Genomic DNA, 13,403 nt, shown 5'->3' on the forward strand with positions numbered 1-13,403 from the left:
TTGTCAGGTGTCAGGGATGTTTATGTCTCTTTCATAGTGCCTGACTATACAACACTTTGGAAGATAAAGTGTATGTCCATTTTACAGTGGCAGAAATGCTCAGAGGTTAGAAGCCAGATTGCCACAACGCCCTGTGAATTATGGGCACTAGTACATGCTTTTGGTCATGATGGATTAGGACATTGGTGCTTGAATAATCAGAATTCCCCATTCCCTCATTGGACCCTGCACCAACTGTGACTTCTCCTATGCTACGGTATAGCAGGAAACCAAAAAATAAGTGTACATGGAGAGAGGGCTGTCAGGTTGAACCAATGTAAATTCTGTGTCATGTAAAACCAGTGGAGAAAGTTTCACAGACATCTCCTCCCCAGCCCGTCTGGTTCCTTTACCTAGATTTAGTTATCTGGCTTCTAGATGGAGCCCTGGTACTGAGCTGCCAACATTGTGTGTCCCGGAATAAAGAGGCAAAGAACTCACAGCAGTGGGGTGAATTTTTCCAGACCAGACCTCCTCTGGAAAAGGTCCTGTGAAGTTGCTGCAAGGAAAGGGTAGGAAGGGGATAGAGGCAGGGGGCATCTCTTCCAGGCTCCTGCCTTGCCCATTAGCAAATGTGGGGAACCCATAGTTCCCCCTTTTATAAAATCATATTTTTTTAAGGATAGGGTCTCATTCTGTCTCCCAGGCTGGAGAGCAGTGGTGTAATCATAGCTCACTGTAGCCTCCAGCTCCTGGGTTCAAGTGATACTCTTGGCTCAGCCTCCAAAAGAGCTAAAACTAGAAGCATGCACCACCAAGCCAGGCTAATTTTTAAAATTCCTTGTAGATGTGAGGTCTCACTTTGTTACCCAAGTTGGTCTTGAACTTCTGGCCTTAAGTGATCCTCCTCCCTCAGCCTCTCAAAGTGCTGGGATTACAGGGGAGAGCCACTGCACCTGGCTGTTTATTTTTTGGAAAAAAAAAAAAAAAAGTAATTGGCTTGGTGGAGTGGCTCACACCTGTAATCCCAGCCCTTTGGGAGGGTGAGGTGGGCAGATCACGAGGTCAGGAGATCGAGACCATCCTGGCTAACATGGTGAAACCCCATCTCTACTAAAAATACACACACACACACACACACACACACACACACACAATTAGCTGGGTGTGGTGGCACACACCTGTGGTCCCAGCTACATGGGAGGCTGAGGCAGGAGAATTGCTTGAACCCAGGAGGTGGAGGTTACAGTGAGCCAAGACTGTGTCACTGCACTCCAGCCTGGGTGGCAGAGTGAGACTCCGTTTCAAAATAAATAAATAATTTTTTTGAGATAATTTTAGATTCACATACAGTTGAAAGAAATACTGAAAAGAGATCTCAGTTTCCCCCAGTGGTAACATCTTACACAACTATAGTATAATATCACTACTCAAATACTAACATAGATATAGTCCATCAATCAGATTTCTCCAGTTTTTATTGTACCCATTTTTGTTTCTGTTTCTGTTCTTTGAGACTGAGTTTCACTCTTGTCACCCAGGTTAGAATGCAGTGGCACAATCTCAGCTCACTGCAACCTCTGCCTCCTGGGTTCAAGCGATTCTCCTGCCTCAGCCTCCTGAGTAGCTGGGATTACAGGCATGTGCCACCAAGCCTGGCTAATTTTTGTATTTTTGGCAGAGATGGAGTTTCACCATGTTGGCCAGGCTGGTCTTGAACTTCTGACCTTGGGTGAGCCACCTGCCTCGGCCTCGAAAGTGCTGGGATTACAGGTGTGAGTCATCACACCTGGCCTGTTGTACCCATTTTTATAAATATGTGTGTGTGTTTAGTTCTAGTTTTATCACACGTGTAGGTTCATGTATCCACACCGCAGTGGAGATACGGAGCTGGAATCCGTCTCCAGCAGTATTCCTCCAGTTCTCCTCCTTTTCTACTCTCAATCCCTTTCTGCCCTGAACCCTGGCAACCACCCATTTTCTCCTCATTTCCAAACTTTTGTCTTTCCAGGAATGTTATATAAATAGAATTGGGCCAGGCACAGTGGCTCATGCTTGTGATCTCAGCACTTTGGGAGGCTGAGGTAGGATGATCATTTGAGACCAGGAGTTCAAGATCAGCCTAGGCAACATAGCAAGGCCCCTATCTCCACATATAATTTTAAAAATTAAAATGAATTTAAAAATTATAAATGAAATCATAGAGTATGTAACTTTTTTTTTTTAAGACGGAGTTTCCCTCTTGTTACCCAGGCTAGAGTGCAATGGCGTGATCTCTGCTCACCTCCACCTCCTGGGTTCAGGCAATTCTTCTGCCTCAGCCTCCTGAGTAGCTGGGATTACAGGCACACGCCACCATGCCCAGCTACTTTTTTGTATTTTTAGTAGAGACAGGGTTTCACCATGTTGACCAGGATGGTCTCGATCTCTTGACGTCGTGATCCACCTGCCTCGGCCTCCCAAAGTGCTGGGATTACAGGTGTGAGCCACCGCGCCCAGCCTATGTAACCTTTTTTTTACCCATGTTGGAAACAGATGCTCAGTGCTGCAAAGAAAAATTAGTACTGGGACAAAGGATCGTTCAGCAACACAGTTTTTACTTCCTGGACTGCAGGAAGGGTGCTCTCGCTAGCCATTTTGCCCCGAGAGTGCAAAGAACAAAGGAAAACACACAAATTTATTCCTTACACATTTGGGGTCGTCCTTACTGCTGTGTCTGATCTCTGTTGGCTGGAGCCAGACCTCACGATTTAAACTAAAACCCGATTGGCTAATAACTTAAAACTTTTCTAAACAGGTAAATGCAAGGGAGAGCTGGGACATGCCCGTGAGCACGTCCAGCACAGATATCTTGGTTAAAGTACAAGGACACAGAATGTACTACGTGCCTGTAAGCATGGCATGTTTAACAGCTACATAGGACAGGGCTTAACTAAGTTATTAGCACGCTTACTGTTTAACAAGAAAGGAAACTTTAAAAAGGAATTTTCCTACTTCCCACAACCCAGCATAGTTCTCTGGAGATTTATCCGAGTTTTGCTGCATGTCTCAGCAGTTACTCCTTTTCATTGCTGATTAGAATTCCATGGAATGGATGTAGCATCTTTTTAGTGACATATTCACACATATAAAACTCTATATATGCTATATAAAGGTTATAAAATCGTGGCTTCTTTTATTTTTTATTTTGTTTTTGAGACAGTCTCACTCCATCGCCAGGCATCAGGCTGGAGTGCAGTGGTGCGATCTCGGCTCACTGCAACCTTCGCCTCCCGGGTTCAAGCAATTCTCCTACCTCAGCCTCCTGAGTAGCTGGGACTACAGGCGTGCACCACCACGTCCAGCTAATTTTTGTATTTTTTAGTAGAGACAGGGTTTCACCATGTTGGCCAGGATGGTCTCCATTTCTTGACCTCATGATCTGCCTGCCTAGGCCTCCTAAAGTGCTGGGATTACAGGTGTGAGCCACCCGGCCATAAGCTTCTTACCTGTGAACCCTTGAGCCTTATGGAAGAAGGTAACACAGAGCCTTACCTCTGGGGCTTTCTTTTCAGCTCCTAGAGCTGAGCCTGGCTGGAGCCCTGCCTTCCCCGTTTTCGTTTGGGGATCTGGGAAGCAGCCCAAGCCTGGGGCTGAGTGAGGGTCTCTGAGAGAGCTCCTGCTGAGACAGGGGTGGAGGACAGGATTGTGGGGAGAAGGAAGAAAGCAGAGGCTGGGAGACTTGCTCCAGGCAACCGTCTTGACTGGCCGAGCCCCTCCCTACCAGCTTCCCAGAAGATTCTGGTTCCAGCCCGAGTGCCTCCTCCCAGAATCCTGAGAGTTCTCAACCCCTCTCCAATTTAGCAGTTTTGTCCATCATGGTTACATGTGTACATGAGCCAGAGCTTGCTTCCATCCGACCTGATTCTCTCAGGATGCTGCTTTTTTTTTTTTTTTTTTGAGACGGAGTTTCACTCTTGTTGCCCAGGCTGGAGTGCAAATGGCTCCATCTCGGCTCACTGCAACCTCCACCTCCCGGGTTCAAGTGGTTCTCCTGCCTCAGCCTCCCGCGTAGCTGGGATTACAGGCATGCACCACCACTCCCAGCTAATTTTGATTTTTTAATAGAGATGGGGTTTCTCCATGTTGGCCAGGCTGGTCTCGAACTCCCGACTTCAGGTGATCCATCCACCTTGGCCTCCCAAAGTGCTGAGATTACAGGCCTGAGCCACCGTGCCTGGCCTCAGGACGCTTCTAAGAATGCCCCCTCCCCTGTTGCCCAGGCTAGAGTGCAGTGGTGTGATCATGGCTCACTATAGACTCAAACTCCTGGGCTCAAGTGATCCTACTGCCTCAGCCTCCCCAGTAGCTAGGACTCCAGGTGCATACCACCACATCTGGCTAATTTTTAAGTTTTTTATAGAGATGTAGTCTCTTTATGTTGCCCGGGCTGATCTTGAACTCTTGCCTCAAGCAGTCCTCCTGCTTCAGCCTCCCAAAGTCTCTGACACTCTCTGAAGCTAGAAAGTGAGAAAGTGGGGCTGGAAGAGTCAACCAGCTGGGAGCATTGGGAGACTAGAAAAGAAAGGGGTTAGAATGGACTGGAGCAGTCAGGAAGGCTTCCTGGAGGCAGGAGTCTTAAAAGACTGGTGAGAAACTAATGCATAGAGAAAAGGGGCAGGAAGGGCACTTGGAGTGAAGCAAGGGTAGGGTGGAGGAGCGGTTTGTACAGGAGACAGGGTCAGAGCCAGGACTGGGAGTGTCATGCTTGGGTGCTTGTGGGTGGTGGGCAGGGCCGGGCAGATTTCTTTCCCTTCATTTGCCCAGGAGAGCGGGTCAGTGATCTGCAGGCAAGAGACTGGACAGAAGACAGAGGACAGGCCAGTAGCTTATCAGTGATCCCAAGTCCCCTTGCATCATGCCCTCTGGGTCTCAGAGAGTTCCCGGGGCTGACTGCAGTCAGTACTGGCTGTTCCAGAACCTGCTAGAAGGGAACGAGCTCAATAGTCTGGTTTGCTCAGAACTGAGGAGGGCTCCTGCAACATGGGACTTTTCCGTTTTTAAAATGGGAGGAGTTGGTCACTGTGTGAGGAAATCTCTTCCAGAGAGGGGGCCCAGAGCAAGGCTGAGGGAGTGACCCCAGCGATTCATGCTGTTGGTAATACAACTTGAGTGTTTTTAGGAGGGGAAATGTTTGACTTTCAGTTTTATAAAATTGTCTTTCAATAACTTAGGGCAGGATTTATATGTCACAACAAATAACAAAATGAGGTATTACTCCATAGATTAGTTCAGCAACGCTTCCCAGTGTTTCCTCAAGAGATGTTAATGGGTACCTCCAGAACACGGAATTCTTGTGGTCCTGGGGAACACTGAGTCTTCCCAAATCCACCCATCCCACCCTTACCCTGGAGAGACACAATGTACTGCCCATCAGTCCAGTGAGGCTCAGAAAGCCCCAGAGGAGAGAAACTTGTTTCATCCTGTTTAATGGCTAAAGAAGCAAGGTTATTTGCACAGATGTAGTCTGATCTCTCAAGTGGTATTGAGTCCCCACTGCGCTTTCCCTGCTACACACACAAGTGTTCTCTTCCATCCAGTTTGGAAAACTCTGGACGTGAACATAGATCTACAGGGCGCCATGCATTCTGTGGCCCTGGAGTCCTTGTATCAACTCAGTAATCCCACAGGCAGATTTTAATGGTAAATCCAGCTAGAAGTCTAATTTCTATTCGTGTTTGATTTTTTTCTTTAACAATCCACTGACTTATAAAGCCTGGATCCTATTCAAAGGCCACAGAACTTCAACTCCCCACATGCCTCGAACTGGAGCCTTAGGCCTGGGCTTTGTTTCCCTTGGGTTGGAACCAGCAGCAGCTGGGAGTCCATACCCTAGACCAGCTCATCACTGCTGAAGGCCTCAGGTAGAGGCACCAAGCCGAGGCCCAGCAGCGTGGGAGAGCGGGGCTGGCAGCCCTCCACTCCTTCTTCCTCTTACCTTCTTTTCTGGGGCAGCCCTGAATATCCCCCAGATACTGTTTCAGGAAGGCCTGGGTGGCTCCAGCCTTTTCTAGGCTCTATGGAGAACAACCCAGGTGGCTCTCAGTTCTCCAGACCCAGGCTGGGGCCAGGCCAGGGCCAGGAGGTGTCACCCAGGGCTTCTCATGGGCCCTCCCCATCATCCTGCCTGTCTACCTGATGGACTATATCAAGGCAGGCCACTGGAGTTGTTGACACAGTGGGTTTTTTTGCAGTCATGAAGCCCCAGCAGGAGCACTGGGAGAAGAAAGGCAGGAGAGATGGACCTTCCCCAGGGTCTGAGGTCAGCTCTGCAGTCCCCTGCCTGGGGCAGATGGGGCACGGAGGTGGCCACAGAGCGCAAGCGCAGGCAAGAGAAGCATTAGAAAATGCAGGATTGGAGGGTGCCTTGGAGAGTGAGAGGTACTCTAGTCCCAAAGCAGGAGGAGGTGTGGGCTCGGGTAAAACTGAGCTGGTACAAGTCGGGCTCTGGAGGCGTGAAAAGTGGAGTAGAGTGAGCACCTTCCACAGGAAGCCAGGGCTTTCGCTTTCTCGTGGCCCAGGCACTGTCCCACTCTCCACCATCAAACCCCATTGGGAGGAAAACCAGCACCCTCGGAGGATCCCAGCCTTGGCTGAGGAAAAGCCACCTCACCTTCCCCAGAGTCCCGAGATCCCAGACCGGAGCATGACGGCGGGTGAGCTGGGACTGCCACTTCCATCCCAAAAGCTGTCCGCTGAAAAGGTCAAGGGACATGACAGCATCAAGCTCAGGGACCTGATGGTGGAGACACGCAAGGATCGATTGTGTACTCCAGTGAGGGGCCTTCCTCTCCCCACCATTCAGGACCCCGCCCCAGTTAGGGCTGTGCACTTGAGAGGAGCCCTGAGGGAGAGCAAGGATTGACCTGGGAGGGGCGTTCTGATGGCAGGGCACCCTGACAGGTCATGCACAGATGCTGGGCTTGGGCCCTTCCTTCCTCAGACCCTCTTTATTACACTACATCCGTGGGCAACCCAGCCCAGGGCCCATCTTGTTGCTGAGCTGTCTCTGCTCTCTGTGAAGACCAAGTGGGGCAGGAGCCACCATCAGAAAGGCTGGCTGGCCCGGTTGGTCCCGTGTGGCCAGGCATGTGCGGTTCAGTGGCCTGCTGAGGACTAAGCGAAGGGGACAGCAGTGCCTTTCCTGAGACAAGTGGGAAGAAGGTATCAGCCATGGCTGACCGAGCGGCGACCCACGGCCCAACACAGAGACAATTAGCAGCACCACATTAGTGATGGGCTTGCCACAGCTTCCGCAGGAGGTCCCATGTACAACTGGCGTGTCAGGCCGAGTTAGCACCAGGAGGGCTGAGCTGGAGGCTGCCTGAGTGGGAGAGTGTGGGTGATAACGCTTCCCTCGGGCTTCAGGGAGCTGAGCCAAGTGAGACAGGTGACTGGCTGTGCTCACGAGTGCGTGCGGGTGCATGCGTGTGTGTGTGTCTGCGTGTGCACGTTTGTCACACAGGACTTGTGTGTCAGTTGCATCTGCGTGCTTGCTCATGTTCATCGAGCATGTTTAGTGCATGCTTACTTTTGTGTGCACGGGGAATTCTGGGACTAGCCAGGCCAAAGTCCCTGCCCTCATGGAGTGTACATTCCAGTGGGAGAGACAGAAAATAAATCAACATTGATTGCATTTCTTGTAGTGATAAATGCTACGAGGGAGCATAAAGTGAGGAATGGAATGGGGGCTGCTGTTTAGTTAGTGTGATCAGGGACGGCCCCCCTGAGAAGGTGATCTTGGCCTGAATGATGAGGAGGCAGCCTGTTGAATATCTGAAAGAGGAGGGCTATAGACAGAGGGCAGAGAGTGGGGCCAGAGTGAGAGGAGCTGGAATTCTACTATGCTGTGTGCGACGTGGACAGGATGAGAAGGGAGATACCACGCTTGGGGTGGCATCTGAGAGTCCAGACAGGAGGCAGCCTTCAGTAAGAACCTGCTTGCCCAGCTCAGCCCTGAGGGGCAGCTGTGACCCCCTCCCTAGGCCCAGCTCTGCTGCCTGGCACACACGGGCCTCCCCTGCTTGTGTAGTCAGCACCTGGGACTGTCCCTGTGGGCACTCCTGGCTCTATAGGTCTAGCTCTGCCCACATGGTGTCCAGCTCTAAGGGATGCCCAGGCAGAGTGATCAGGGCTCACACAGCCAGGTTTGACCCTGGGACCGGAGCCTGAAGCTGGTCTTGAAGCTGCATTCTAGTGGCCAGAGGCACAGCTGCCCATGAATGCCCTGGTTTATAGGACCCGCTGGCAGATGATGGGATGGGTCTGCCCAGAGGCCTGAAGGGGGACACTGGAGACTCCAGACAAGGCTCTCCCAGCCCCTGCTCCCAGACTTTCCCTTGGGGGTCAGAGGCATGATGTGGGGATCAGAGGCGTGACGTGCTCAATCCCAGCAAGTGAAGCAACCAGGGCTGGGCCCTGGGAGAGCTGGGGGGCTTGCCTGCCCTCACTGCCCCGGCCACCTCCCCTCCGTGGAAGGGGTAGGCTCTAGCCCCCAGCAGAGGGGTGGAAAGCCGCCTTCCAACTTTGACCTCCATCTCCCAAATCCCACAGCCCTGAGACAGAGAGCCTCTTAGGTCCAGAGCAGGGGAAGCTCAGCTGGCCGCGCTTCAGGTGACCCCCCTCAAAAAAAAAAAAAAAAAAAAAAGCAAAACTGGGTAGCTGCAAAGAAAGGGGTGGTGAGATGGGTGTGACAAACTGTTGTCACTGCATCAAACCGGCCAAAGGCTGCCTTTGACTGAGGAGGATTGATTTGGGTGTCACAGGAGGATGTCCGGTGTGAAGCTGTATCTGTGGGCTTAGTACTTGTGTGTATTTGGTGTCTACGTGGGTCTGGTACCTTCCTGCTTGCTTGAATATCTTTGAATGAGTCCTCATGTGCCCATATGTCTACCTGTGCCCTCCCTGGGGCTCCTGCACTGCCAGCTGTGGGGTCCTCTCCTGTATGTGCCTTTCTGTGTGTGAGATGTCTCGAGGTTTGTCGCCTGTCAGCCTCTGACGTTTATAACACCCTGTTCCCTAGCCTGGCCCTGAGGCTCTCTGGGGAGAAGCTGCCTGCTCAACTCTCATCAAGGCTGTATGTGGGGATGGCAAGGAGACTTGAGAAGCTCTCAGGAGATGCAATTCTGCAGCTGTTGGCTGCCAGAGGTTTGCGCTCAGCTTTGTCTTCACTGTCATATCACACACAGGCACACACACACAGACACACACACACACACAGACACACACACACTGCATGCAGCCAGCCAAGCCAGCAGCCCTAAAATGAGTCACGCATCAATTTTGGTCTCTTACTGGTCTCTGGCTGTAGTTTCAGACTCATATCACTGCCCACCTCCAGCCCCCTCCCCCTGAAGGTGCATGGAGGGTGGTGGTGAGTGAAGACAGGCAGTTTGGGTGAGACAGGCAGCGTGGCTGCCACAGGAAGCTCATCTGGTGCCTGGGCTCAGAGATTTCAGCCTTGGGATGAAATTAAGAAGTAACCTAGTCTTCCCCAGCCCTCTGCCATTGATTGGTGCCATCAGCCACAGTTGTGTGTGTGTGTGTGTGTGTGTGTGAGAGAGAGAGAGAGAGAGAGAGAGAGCGCCTGCTCCCATCCAACCTGATTCTCCAAGGACCCTTCTAAGGATGGGCCCCTCACTGACACTGTCTGGAGTGAGGAATTGAGAAAGAGCGGCGGGGGCATCCATCAGTGCATGGACTTCTGAGCATCTCCCTTATGCCTGGCTTAATATTTGCCCAGACTGGTCAGTAAGGCAAGGTGGTAAAGGCCTGGAAAATCAGATAAGAAGCAAGATAGGTCACAGGGAGTCAGTAAGTGTGCCCGATGAGGACTGTGAATGCTGGGTGCAAACAGGAAGCTAGAGAAGAAAGGGTTAGAATGGACTGGGGCAGTCAGGAAGGCTTCCTGGAGGCAGGGATGTTACCTAGGTCTTGAAAAACTGATAACTGGATAGGCAGAGAGAAGGGAACGGAAGGGTGCTTGGAGTGATCACAGGTGGGGTGGAGGAGGGGTTTGCCCAAGAGGCAGGGACACAGGATGGATAGGGCTCTCCAGAGTTTTAGAGCTGTGACTCAGAATATGATGGCTGACATTGACCCTGCACAAGACCTGGGGGGAGCTGAGCCAGGAGGGGCGGATATACTGACTAGGAAATGCTGGCGAAGAGGGAGGAGGCCAGCAAAGGGACTGGCACTTGTCTCCTAGGAAGAATGACTGAAAAGGTGAGACATGATCTGGAAGACTTGGGGGTGGTGTGTGTGTGTGTGTGTGTGTGTGTGTGTGTGTGTGGCTGCATGTGTGTGCGTGTGAGAAACATTTGAAGAGTGAAAGTTCTGAGGCCGTGTATTTCAGTGGTGAAGCATGTGGATGGTATCGCCAGGAAGACTGGGGACTGGGGTCACCAACCTGTCCTAGTATGCTGGGGGCTTTCCTGGCTCTAGCACTGAAAGTTCAGTGTCGTGAGCAGGCATACCAGTATGGATGCTTGCCCTCCCTGGGACTTGCTAGCTGTGACCTAACTTCTCTGTGCCGCAGATTCCTCCTCTGTCAAATGGATCTAATGGATACCTATTTTGACTGGGCGTGGTGGCTCATGCCTGCTATTTCAGTGTGTTGTGCATGTGAGTGGTGCGTGGGACCGGGACAGCTCCAGAGGTTACCCTTGCTGAGTAGGGTAAGGAAGAAGAGGAGGAAGGGCAGGCTGGGCAGGGCTGGCCTGACCTGCAAGCCCCTCCGCTGCCGTCATCTCTGCAGCTGTGCGTGGGAGAAGGCGCGTGCTGGTGCTCAGGACACTAGCGGCCCCGTGCCCTCTGTGCTGCCCATCCCCCAGGGCCATGTTCCATCCTGGCTGCCCTGTGGAAGCCCTGTGGAAATGGGAGCTGGCCCTGTGGAAGCCGGGTGACTTGAAGAGCTGCTGTCACTGGAGCCCGTCCTGGAGAGTCTGATTCAACGTGTCTGAGGTAACTACAACACACAGCCCCAGCTGAGAGCCACCAGACTGGGAGTTGGGGGACAATGAGGGCACAATGAGGGGACCTCGGTGAGGCTGGTTGTGGGACAGGTAGGGCCGAGACTCTGGGTCAGCATCTGTTGAGCCCTCAGAACCTCATCCCCGGGAGCCGTCAGGACTCTTGAGTTGTAAGAAATAGACACTCTCAGGAGGCTGAGGCAGGAGAATTGCTTGAACCCAGGAGGCGGAGGTTGCGGTGAGCCGAGATCGCGCCATTGCACTCCAGCCTGGGTAACAAGAGCGAAACTCCGTCTCAAAAACAAAAAAAAAGAAAAAGAAAAGAAATAGACAGTAGTGCCTCAGAGGACCCAAGTGTGTGGGGAGCAGCCGGAACGGGAAGGATCTGCAAGGCCGAGGCCACACCCCACTGACCGTACCCTCCTCACAAGCGTCAGCTAAGGCCTTCTCGCCATAGCCTGGCTTCCTCTGGTGTCACCACATGACATAAATGGCCACCCCGTGGCTCACAAGCCGCCATCGGGATGGCTCAGCACCACACACCGCACGCAGGCCAATCCCGCTTCGCTGGTCGGCTCTCCGGTTGCGGGAAAGAACCCACGTAGCCAGCTCGGGTCACGGATCTCCCCCTGTAACGGATGGAGGGTGATCTGGCAGAAACATGGCTTCAGGGGCCAGCCCCGTAGGCAGCATAACTCCTACCCGCCTCACGCACCTCTTCACGCCAGGCCCTGTGCTGGGGACTGTGGACAGAGGTGACGACCCTCCAGGGCCTGCTCAGGAAATATTTGAGCTGGGTTTTGAGAAATGAGTGAGCGTTTTTCAGGTGGAGAGGTGGGCAGGTTGTAATGGGTGAGGTGGGATTCTGTGTCTGAGGCAAGGACCCCACAGAAAGAGAAGATGGCGCCCAGCTCTCTCCCCTCTGTCTGGGTGGAGTGGAGAATGTGAAGGCGTGGAGGGATCCCCGAGGGAGACCAGCCTAATGTGTTGTTTGGATTTGAGATTCACTGTGCATTTTCCTCCTCCCGCCACCACCCACAGCTCCAGAAATCAGACGTCCCTTCTCCAGTGGTTGGGCTGAGGGTGATATGGAGAGTTGTTCTGTTTGTTTGTTTGTTGTTTGTTGTGTTAAAGCAGGGCACGCTGCTGCTCTGAACAAAATAGAGGCTCTGCTGGGAAGGAAAAAAGGGAAAGAGGACGTTGGGCAGAAACCCTCAGCCTACGAGCTGGGTACCCTTGATTTCCAGCATCTGACTCTGAGTCTGTGCAAGAGCTCGGGGGAGCTGCACCAGGAGGGATGGAAGGACATGCTGCCCCAGAAACACTGGCGAGAGAGGGAGGAGGCTGGCAAAGGGACTGGCACTGGTCTCCTAGGAAGAATGACTGTGCAAAGGTGAGACGTGGTCTGGAAGAAGACTTGGGGGCAGCGTGCATGTGCGTGTGAGAGACATTTGGAGAGCGGGCATTCCGAGGCCGGGTGTTTCAGTGGTTAAGTATGTGGATGGTATTGCCAGGAAGATCGAGGACTGTGGTGACCAACCTGTCCCAGTATGCTGGAGGCTTTCCTGGCTTTGGCACCAAAAGTCGGTGTCGTGAGCAGGCATACCTGGACGCTTGCCCTCCCTGGGACTTGCTAGCTATTACCTAACTTCTCTGTGCCGCAGATTCCTCCTCTGTAAAATGGATCTAATGGATACCTATTTTGGCTGGGTGTGGTGGCTCATGCCTATAATTCCAGCAGTTTTGGGAGGCCGACATGAGCAGATTGCTTGAGCCCCAGGAGTTCAAGACCAGCCCGGGAAACATGGCAAAATCTCATCTCTACAAAAAATACAAAAATCAGCCAGGCGTGGTGGCACACTCCTGTAGTCCCAGCTTCTCAGGAGGCTGAGATAGGAGAATCACCTGAGCCTGGGGAGGTCGAGGCTGCAATGAGCCATGATCATGCTCCTGTACTCCAGCCTGGGCAGCACAGTGAGACTCTGCCTCAATAATTCATCATAATAATAATATCTACTCTATTGAACTATTGTGGGTGTTAAACAAGAGAGTTTGTATAAAGGACCTAACCCAGTGCCTGGCATAAAGACATACTCAACAAATACCATCTATTTATAATAAATTATATTAGATATGTAGGCTTTTTCTGGGCAGTCCGAAGCTGGGAAACTGGACCATTCTGTTTAGTGTAAGGAAAAATTTCCTTACAGATCATGGGAATTGCCATGGTGTTCAAATAAAGGCTGATGTAGGGCCTGGTTGTGAAGTGGAATGTAGAACTAGCTTCTTCCTGATCCAGAAATTTCTTTTTTCGTTGGTTTGTTTTTTTGAGACGTGGTCTTGTTCTGTCACCCCAGCTGGAGAAGTGGCCCAGGCTGGCAGAAGATTCATAGTTCTCTGATACATAGTCATCCT

Source organism: Saimiri boliviensis, chromosome 1 (genome assembly GCF_048565385.1).
Source record: "Saimiri boliviensis isolate mSaiBol1 chromosome 1, mSaiBol1.pri, whole genome shotgun sequence".
In the NCBI taxonomy this organism is placed as follows: Eukaryota; Metazoa; Chordata; class Mammalia; order Primates; family Cebidae; genus Saimiri; species Saimiri boliviensis.